The sequence below is a fragment of the Topomyia yanbarensis genome, chromosome 1, assembly GCF_030247195.1.
Source record: "Topomyia yanbarensis strain Yona2022 chromosome 1, ASM3024719v1, whole genome shotgun sequence".
Lineage (NCBI taxonomy): Eukaryota > Metazoa > Arthropoda > Insecta > Diptera > Culicidae > Topomyia > Topomyia yanbarensis.
Window position 1 is genome coordinate 176,320,500 of NC_080670.1, and position 11,172 is coordinate 176,331,671.

The window sequence follows — 11,172 nt, forward strand, 5'->3', positions numbered from 1 at the left end:
TAATCTTGACTAGCCACAAGTAAAATTTCAGCTCCCACCGTCTACCCCTTCATAAAACCTTCATATTTTTCTACAGCATGCTTTTTTGTGTATTTCATGAAATGTTGCCCTAAAATGTCCTAATAATATAAGAAACTCGTTAAGACTAGCTTTATTTTGATTTATTCTTTATAAATTGATAATAAAATATTATTTCCCAAAGGTATTTGCATGAATACATTGTCAAATTTAATATTCAGGAGCATTCTCCAAAAACGTTATACAGCACCAACTATAAAGATTTTATTGTCTTTATAGAGTAGAGTGGGGTCAAGTAGGTCAGTTTTTTGGAAAGCTCCTACGACGGTATTTTTGCACTGATTTTGACAAACAAGCACTCGTTCGAAAGGTTACATATCTGGCAACGTTTTTGGCAATAATGATTTTATGGATGGCTAAATATTTTTCAAGCTAAATCTAATAAGGCCAAGTTCATTTTTTACAATGTTTTTTTTTAATCTGGGGGTCCGATAGGTCATAGTCATATTCGAGGTTAAATAAAACAATGTATACACCTAGAAAATCATCGGTTCAACTTTTATTTGAAGGGTATGAATACTGCAGATTATTTAAAAATTAATAGCACATATAATAAATACAATCCATTGACGGCATTCAAGTTAGAAAATAACGAAGGAGCTTTTTTCAGCAGCTGCGTGTGGTTTTGTACTTGCAAATTACTTCTTCGGTGTCCTCGTCGTCGCCAGAGTGTGGAATTGAAGTTGTGCATTCCGGCACACGTGGCTGCTGTGCGACAATCGCGTTTGCGCTCCGGAGACTTTTTGGAATACATTTTGTTCACTTTTTCGATCATGTTTTTACATTTCTTACAAAAGAAATGAACTTTGAAGAATTTTCCGAGGCCCGGAGGGCCGAATCTCATATACCAATCGACTTAGCTCGACAAATTGTGACAATGTATGTATGTGTGTATGTATATTAGAGATGGTCGGGTTTCAATTTTTTCGAACCCGAACCCGACCCGAACCAGAGCGCATGAAAATTTAAAAACCCGAACCCGAAATTATAAAATTTGAAAAACTCGAACCAGACCCGAGCCCGAACATTTTAAAACCCGAAAAACTCGAACCCGTACCCGAGAATGAAAATTTTGTAAAACCCGAACCCGACCTAACCCGAGAATTTTAAAATTTGAAAACCCGAACCCGAAAATTTAAAATTTAAGAAGCCCGATCCGAATCCAACTGGCTAATACGGAGAATCAACCAAAGATCTCGAAGATTTTTAATTCTAGGCACCCGAGCTGGACCCTTGACTCATCTAAGAATAGTAGAATCACTCGAATCTGAAGTAGCACCATACGCATTGAGTTATATCTGCATATGGAAAAACAAATCACTGCCGAGTATAATCCGCATTTATATTTACTATTATTGAACGTCAAATTTGTAACGTGCTGAGAAACTTGATAAATCGTTGATATCTTAACCGGAAATTAAGTTCAATCGGCGGCCAACTCATGGGGAAACAGAAAGCTTAATGGTCACAGTTTCCAACAACGTTGCCCGTTGTAATTAACCAAAATTTCTGATTTTTTATCAGAAACCATTCCTGCAAGGCAAATTTGTATAATTTATTACATGTATTGAATTAAGCTATGGCAATTGACAATTCGTATTCGACAGTTCACATGACGGCACCCACGTTACTGGTTGGAACGGTCAAACCTGTATCGAAGGGTATCAATCATTTTCTGACGTGTTCTTGATGTCCCATCATTAGCGTTAGGATGATCTAAGATTGGGTATCTAAGTTATTTTATGCTTCAGATTATACGGTATACGCGCCAATAGAGATGCTTCGACATCTCCAATGGTGCGATCATTTTGTTAAGTTCGTGGAAATTCATGTATTTTCATGAAGGAATCCGGATCATGCAACAGCTCAGCCCGGGAACAATCTGACAGAAAGTGCTTGTATCATATATGTACCTCTGATTTGATAATGGTGCTATTATCCCATCACCATATGAGTGTCATGAACAACGAAACCTGGCGGAAGTGGAGCAAGGTTTAGGTCTGATGGAACAAAGACAGTCTCTAGAAAATAAATTTGGCCTAAACTATCAGCTTTTAAAAAAATAATGTGCCCTTTTTAAATTTGAGCCGCCATAATGACACCAAAGTACCACCAAATTTATGAGTTCAAATCCTTATTTTTCCTTTACAGTTTATTTTAATTGCAAGAAATCTTTATCATAAACCAATTTGATTATTAAACTTCCGTGAAGGCAGGTACAACCTATTTGCTTCATTTGTTTGGGGTACAAATGTACCCCACAAAACCGTTAGCGTTAGTGTTTTGTCATGTGTACATAATTCAAAAAAAAATATATATTTTTTTAAAAGAAAAATATCGATACATAGTAAGCGAGAAACTTGTGTAAAATTGTATAAGTTCCAACTCTGCTGAATAATAGTATCTGAATATGATTTGTATATACTATGCAAGAAGCATCATTCGATTCGTTATCTTCTGCAGCCCAGGCTCTGGAACATACTTTATATACACGTACAATGCACCGGCTCTACCTATTCCTTCGACGCCTTCCTGCTTCATCTCCGTTACTGCATATTGCTGTATTTTTAACGATTGTGTTGGCGTTTGGTTTTCAAAAAAGCATCGGAATAAATATACTTTTTAACCGGTTTTTGAGAAAAATTGTTCAAAAGGAAATTTAATAAGCTTTACAACGTCGTATAAATGGTCAAAATCGATTTGAAACTACCGGAGTTATAGCAATATGAAGAAATAAGGGAATTTTGACGTATTTTAAAGACTTGTTCTATACAAAACGAAATATTACATACTTAAATAGTCAAAACACGAATATTTTTAAACAGGTTACTTTACGAATAATTTTAGAATAAAACTATCCAATTTAATTATAAATTTAATAAAAATTAGACATACCAGAGCGATTTTAGTTCTGGGGTACGAATGTACCCCACAAAACCGTTTACGTAGAGAAAAAGTCGCCGCGGTCCAAGTATCGGTTTTAAAGCACCTGTCGAAATTTATATTCCATTATAGAAAGTTGAACCGATATTTTCCGATAAATTCCTGTTGACTTGGTTTATTACTAATTAACATGAAAAATAATATGCAAAGAGATTTTAGATGTGAAACACGTATTGTTGAATGATCTTTCATGAATGGTCGTTTAAAAAATTAAATAATTCAGGCAGTTTGCGAATCTGAAGAGACGGAATTTTATGCAAGAATGAAAAAATACAATATTTGAGCACCAGAAAATACGACGAATTCTAGCGATTCAGAGGTGCTAACATTTGGTACGGTTATATGTGTCATCCATTCGTATTGCGAAGTATAATTCACTACTACAAAAAAGTCTGCGTTTTGTGTATAGACGCAATCAGTGTCATGAAATGGATGGGTTGTTTTGTTCAAAACCCGAACCCGACCCGACACCGATAATTTCTAATTTGAAAAACCCGAACCCGGCCCGAGCCCGAAAGTCCAAAATTTCATAAACCCGGACCCGACCCGAACCCGAGAATTTCAAATTTGAAAACCCGGAACCCGACACGAACCCGAGAAGCTTAAATTTACAGAACCCGAACAAGACTCGAAACCCGTCGGGTTCGGGTCGGGTCCGGGTTTCGGGTCCAAAAACCCGAACCCGACCATCTCTAATGTATTTACTGGGTGTTTGGTTCATGATTAAGAACCTCTCGGGGGGTGATAGACTGTCATATTTGGAGAAAAAAATTGTTCTAAACATACCATCAAATCTCAACCGTTACAGAGTTATTGAACTTTTTCTGTAAAAAACTTATTTGTCTTAAAATACCTCTAACTCTAAAAGTATACTTTGTATTTTAAATCTTTTAGTTCCATTCGAAAGGTGAGAAAATTTCCTATTGAATGGTGTTCTCATATCTTTTAGTTAATTAGTTTTAGTTACCTTTTAGCTGTAAAGTAGTTAAAACTTAGTGTTTTTGAGGAGGTTGTTGCTAATTTTCTCGAAATAATGAAGTATGATTATAGCAATATCCATTATTAAAAAGTTGGGTTTTATGACGATTCATAATTTGTTCTTGGACGTCATATTCCTATCTCTTCTGATTTCTTTGTAATTTCATTACTATACTTTTCTTGTAACCGACTTGAGAGTGCTTAAAAGACTCTAATCTAAAAAATATGCTATATATCGTTATTTATAAGATTTCATTGGAAAGCTGAGAAAATGTCCTATCAGTGTATGTACAAATATCTTTTAGTTAAGTGTACTAAATGATTTTTTACTAACGAAATAACTGGAAATTTGTGCTTTTTGGAGAGTTTTTTAATTTTTCTAATTATTAATCAACAAAATTTATCGTTACTATTGTTCATATGATGCCCCTTAATGTTTTCTATAACTTTTTATTTGACACTTTGTTTATCTCTCTTTTAATTTTGCTGCTATTTAATAGTTAACACAGCATGACCTCGCCACAAATGTAGTGGGTTCGAAATCGTTATTTTTCCACATGAAACGATGTGATAAAAACGATTTTGCGTCGAAACCAAAAGAGATAATTGAATGGAGTCAAAGAAAGAACTGTAGAACTTGCTGAGATGCATTATTTCCATGATAATCATGGTGATGTTTATTATTTACTATTTTAAGAAAATTAACGTAAATGCTAATAATAGCACTAACTTTAAACTACTTCTAAAAGAATACTAAATTAACTGAACTGAAAGGTATTAATACATTTTTCTCTGTAAAATTTTCCTGGCTTTCGAATAAAAAGAAAAAAAGTACAATAAGTGCCATAGTTTTTCAATTAGAAAATGAGATAAAAATATCCAAGTTGAATAACCCACAACAATCTGGATTATTAAAATGATAAGGTTAACTATTAGGATTTTCAAGAAATGAACGAAAAATCGATTAAAATTATTTAATTTTCAACAAATTACTTTGTAAAGGCCACTTAAACTCATTAGCTGAAACATGTGAGGGCATCACTCAATGCGAAATTTTCTCACCTTCCCAGTGGACCTAAAATATTTGAAATACAAAGTATACTTTTTGAGTTAAAGCTATTTTAAGACAAATAAGTTTTGAACACAAAAAGTTCAATAACTTTATAACGATTGAGATTTGATGGTATATGTAGAACGATTTTTTTCTCCAAATATGACGGTCAAGAGGTTCTTAACCATGAACCAAATACCCTGCATGTATGTCAAAACAAAACGCGTTTTAAGTAACTTTTGAACAAAGCAATCCCACCGTGCAAACTAGAAAGAAATAGAAAGCTTATGAAAATACCTTTCTAACAAGCTATAGATTTTAAAAATACAGAGTATTACTTTACTGGTGTTTTAGGGGCTAAACTAAACCTAATTTTGAACATCGGGGTATGGAAACACATCTACGTGATTCAAGGAATTCGATTCTTAAAAATTTTGTGAATTACATAATAATATATAAATTATTTCTTAAAAATTAATATGTAAGTTTTCTTCAAACACAAAATAATGTGTGAGTTGACCTCATAGTGAAATTTTTTTCTAGAGTTCATGTATTTATCCCTTGGATTAGGCGTTGCATTCAACCATGAGGTAGATGTTTGAGAGTATACTAATTCACAGATCATCAAGTAACTGTATTTTTGAATCCCAAAATTCTAGCGAAAATTTGGTTTCTTTTGCAAGATTTAGGTTATATTGGTCATGGCGCAAAAATTACTAATTGCGTTATTTATAATAAAGGTGTAAATAAATAAATATATTGCATAGTATATCTATAAATATACCCTCTCTCCCCCCTCCCACTCACTCTCTCACTTTCGCTATCGGGGAGGTTTAAGAAGACAAAACCAAAGATAAACTCAAGATTAATAGATCTTATGCAAACGATACAAAACCTATGGTTCAGCAACCGTGAACCGATGAACTCAAACACAGTATGCTTCTGCTACCCCCTCGTTGATGGGCGTCGATGACGTGTCTGAATATTCAAGTGCGTCTGTAAAATGCCATGGATACATAATAAACAATAAACGAAAACATTCCGCATGAAATAAACATGGTCAAAGCAACTAAAAGTAAGTTCGGGGCTCGGTGAAGGCTGGGTAATGCGTAAGACAGAGCCTCTTCCCAGCAACTCCTATCCCTACCTCCCCGTGGTACCCCGTGGCCTGATCTCCAGGAGGAGCGGCTCAAAACAGCGTCTGTTCCCTGTGTCAGGGGCGACTGATCAGTACCAGTGAAGGACTCTAAGGTCAACTGTGCACTATGGTCGTCCGGAAAGTTAGGGGGTTGATGTCAGGACCTACGAGCCAGCCGTAAAAAAACCAATTGCAGCGAAAAGTCAAAAAGATAAGAATGTGAACCGATACCAATGGCGACGACCACTGCGACGAAAAGGGACTAGCGATTGGAAGCTCGGAACGTGGAACGGCAGATCTCTCAACTCCATCGGGAGCACCCGCGTACTCGCCGATGTTCTCAAGGGCCACGGGTTCGGAATCGTAGCGCTGCAGGATAGGATCCATGGTGCGAACGTTTAGAGGTAATCATACCATCTACCAGAGCTGCGGCAACACACATGAGCTAGAGACAGCTTTTATTGTGATGGGCGATATGCAAAGGCGCGTGATCGGTTGGTGGCCGATCGACGAAAGAATGTGCAGGTTGAGGATCAAGGGCCGTTTCTTCAACATCAGCATAACAAAACGTGCACAGCCCTCACTCCGGAAGCACCAACTATGACCGATGATACGCCCGCTTCCCAAGCCACGACGTCAAGATCATCATTGGGGACTTAAACGCTCAGGTAGGCCAGGAGAAGGAATTCAGACCGACGGTTGGAACGTTCAGCGCTCACCAGCTGACGAATGAGAACGGCCTTCGACTCATTGATTTCGCCGCCTCCAAAAACATGGCCATTTATAGCACCTCATTCCAGCACAGCCTCCCTTATCGTTACACCTGGAGATCACCGCTACAGACGGAATCGCAAATCGACCACGTCCTGATCGATGGACGGCACTTCTCCGACATTATCAACGTCAGGACCTATCGTGACGCTAACATCGACTCTGACCACTGCCTGGTGATGGTTAACTTGCGCCCAAAACTATCCGTCATTAATCATGTACGGTACCGACGGCCGCCTCGGTACGATCTGGAGCAACTGAAGCAACCAGATGTCGCCACTGCATACGCGCAGCTCCTCGAGGCAGCGTTGCCGGACGAGGGAGAGCTCGACGTGGCCCCTCTAGAGGACTGCTGGAGAACAGTAAAAGCAGCCATTAACAACGTAGCTGAGATTGTCGGGTACGAGAAACGGAGACGACGGAACGATTGGTTCGATGAGGAGTGCAGAGCGGTTTAGGAGGAGATACAAACAGAAGCGGAGACAGCAGACACGCCTCTTCCGGGAGAAAAACGCCGCCTGGAAGAAGCGGAGTGCGAGGAAATGTAACTGCTGTGCCGTTCTCAAGATACACGGAAGTTCTACCAGAAGCTCAACGCATCCCGCAAAGACTTCGTGCCGCAATCCGAAATATGTAGGGATAAGGACGGGAGCCTGCTGACGGACAACCGTGAGGTGATCGAAAAGTGGAAACAGCACTTCGACGAGCACCTGAACGGCGAGGAGAATATAGGTACAGATGACCAAGGCAACGGAGGATTTGACTCCGTCAATGCAGTTGAGGACAGGAATGAACCAACTCCCACGTTGAGGGAAGTTAAGGGTGCCATCCAACAGCTCAAGAACGATAAAGCAGCTGGCAAAGATGGCATCGCAGCAGAACTCATCAAGTTGGGCTCGGAAAAGTTGGCCACTTGTCTGCACTGGTTAGTAGTCAGGATCTGGGAAACCGAACAGCTACCGGAGGAGTGGAAAGAAGGGGTGATCTGCCCCATTCACAAGAAAGGCGGCCATTTGGAGTGTGAGAACTTCCGAGCGATCACCATTTTGAATGCCGCCTACAAAGTGCTATCCCAGATCATCTTCCGTCGTCTATCACCTAAAGTAAATGAGTTCGTGGGAAGTTATCAAGCCGGCTTCATCGATGGCCGGTCGACAACGGACCAGATCTTCACCGTACGGCAAATCCTCCAGAAATGCCGTGAATACCAGGTCCCAACGCATCACCTGTTCATCGACTTCAAGGCGGCATACGACAGTATCGACCGCGTAGAGCTATGGACAATCATGGACGAAAACAGCTTTCCCGGGAAGCTGACCCGAATGATCAAAGAAACGACGGACGGTGCACAAAACAGCGTAAGGATTTCGGATGAACTTTCCAGTCCATTCGAATCTCGACGGGGACTGAGACTGATGGCAACTCAACAGCCGGGGCACGATCTTCACGAAGTCCGGCCAATTTGTATGCTTCGCGGACGACAAGGACATTATCGCTCGAACATTTGGAACGGTGGCAGACCTGTACACCCGCCTGAAACGCGAAGCAGCGAAGGTCGGACTGGTGATAAATACGTCCAAAACAAAGTATGATGGTAGTTGAAACCGAAAACGACAGGATCCGGCTAGGAAACAGCGTTACGATCGACAGGGATACCTTCGAGGTAGAAGGATTTTGTTTACCTAGGATCCTTATTAACGGCTGACAATAACGTGAGCCGTGAAATCTGAAGTCGGGCCTGCCATGGGCTGCAGAGCAAACTGCGATCAAGAAAGATTCACCCCCGCACCAAATGCACCATGTACAAAACGCTTATAAGACCAGTGGTTCTCTACGGGCACGGGACTTGGACCATGCTCGAGGAGGACCTGCAAAGCGCTAGGAGTTTTCGAGCGACAAGTGCTAAGGACGATCTTCGGCGGTGTGCAGGAGAACGGTGTGTGGCGGCGAAGAATAAACCACGAGCTCGCTGCACTCTATGGCGAACCCAGTATCCAAAAGGTGGCCAAAGCTGGCGAGTGTTGGGCGTAACCGACGTTGGAGAGCTGCAGCTACAAATCGAGTATTGTGGAGGCAAATTGTTGATTCAGTGTTATCATGAAATTGATGTTGAACTAAATAAATGATGAAAATTAATTTATTTTTTTATAGCTCAAGCATTCAATTATTCATTATTTTATATATTTAATTCTTTAATTTTTTTATTTCGGAATTTTTAACGTAGGACTGCGTCTTTGTTTTCGATATGGGAGTGCACTTTGCAAATTCCACAAAAATATATGTAACGAAAAGTGGTCCAATTTTAAACGCATATAATTCAGCCATCTCACGAGAAATTTTCAATTTTTTTGCGCATATCGCCCCGAAATACATCTAAGAATAGATTCCAATAGATAAACCCGAAGATTTTTGTTATCATGCCATTAAAAATTTAAATAATGCACAACCTAGTCAAAATATCGCGTATTTACACACAGAAGATAGCACTTCCCAAGTCCGGCACGACAGATTTTTGTACCTAGCGCGCTACACTTCTATGAATGACGTCATTATCGACTATTTAAAGAACAGATTTGGCCGGACAAGCTCAGCTGCCTGTTGAACGGAAGGCGGAGCAGATCACTGCGCTGTGTGTTTTCACGGCCAGTGTAGCTGAGTTAGAAGTCCGTTGCACTGGCTGTGGAGGTACGCTACCCAGCGCCGTCCAACACGCAATTGAGCTTGTCCGTTCAAACAGTATGCTTCTTTTGTGTTGTGCTCGTTTCCAGCACACTTTTATGTACAATATCGAACGCAATTATTCGTACACAAAATCGCTTGTACATTCGAGCTCCATTTGCAAACACGATTAACATAGTGTCGTGGTACCAGTTGTCTCTTTCGCTCTACCCATCATCATCAGTGTTCCCTTATTTTGCTTTGTGCGCTTGGGTTCAATGTTTGAGGCGAATGTGTAGGTAGGTATATCTAATTTGTCCGCAGGATTACCATATTCACAGATTTTTTTGAAATGTCACAGATTTTTTTCACAATTTTTGATCACAGATTCTTTTTTACGGATGGCAGGTTTTTGGCATTGTGATGAAAAATTCACAGATTTTTGGAAATAGAAATATTGTAATTTTTCACACATCTTTCGGAAATTTATCACAGATTTTTTTCCTTTTTCAGTTATCACAGTTGGTAAAAAAGAAACATAGATACATACTACAAAGGCTATTTATGAATGAATACACTGCCACTCAAAAAATCGGTGCAAAAACTCATCTAAAAGCACTGCATTCGCTACATTTGTATGCGTACTTTAGGAAAGTTACAATAATGGCAAAATATAACTAGAAAGCTTTTCGTCTTTCTTCAGATCTTCCCAAATAAGTTTAATTGGATTCGATCACCTACCAGAAATGAAATGACCTGATAACCAAGAAGGTTTGATTCAATATGTAGCATTCGATGTTGTTTAGTTGTGCTTAAACTATACGTAAGAAATATATTTGATTTATTATTACTCAAATGGCCGATTTCTTCACCCTCGCTTAACTTTTAAACCAGGTTCACCAGTACGTTTAAACCTGGCTTAAGCGTTAAGCGAGGGTGAAGAAATCGTCCCTAAATGTACTAAAAAAATCAATATTTTACATTTAGTAGTATAGTCCTACGTCAACAGTTCGTGCAACCCAATAGGGCTGCTCCTTGTAGTTTTATTGTTTTGAATTTGCTGATGTATGTTCCTGAATGCAAACCGTTTTAGGGTCATTAATTCCATGTCGAGTATGTTTTATAATTTTAAGACAAAACGTGGAAAAATTACAATCACTATAATATGTACTGAGTCAAGCAAATGTGCCCAGATTGAAATAAACGTTTCAAGCTGAGACAAATGTCTAAATGCTTCGCCATTATCATCAATTTTCTACCATAAACAGCGCCTGATGACTGTTTTCTACAAGAACTCTGTTCGCCCAAATATCAACTTATCGATATAAAAAAATCAACTGTCTTTTTAGCTGAAATTATGATGAATCAGCTGTAGAATAAGGCTTAGAAAAAATGCCACACATCTAAAAAAAAAGACTTCGGGGGTAAAGCAACCGTGAAGTCATGTGTTATCTTGCCAACGCATTCTTCAACCACCCACACTCAACAGTGCGTCACCGAATGAATCGAACGTCGCACAATTGAAATAACCTTTAAAAAATTACAAACCCCCGAC

General features: G+C 39.2%; 1 protein-coding gene across 1 annotated transcript in view; it reads right to left on the bottom strand.

Moving 5' to 3' along the window:
- The window catches only part of LOC131682269 (CAD protein), a 40,788-nt gene that overhangs the window by 4,774 nt on the left and 24,842 nt on the right, over positions 1-11,172 (bottom strand). The gene's annotated exons all lie outside the window — the stretch shown is intronic.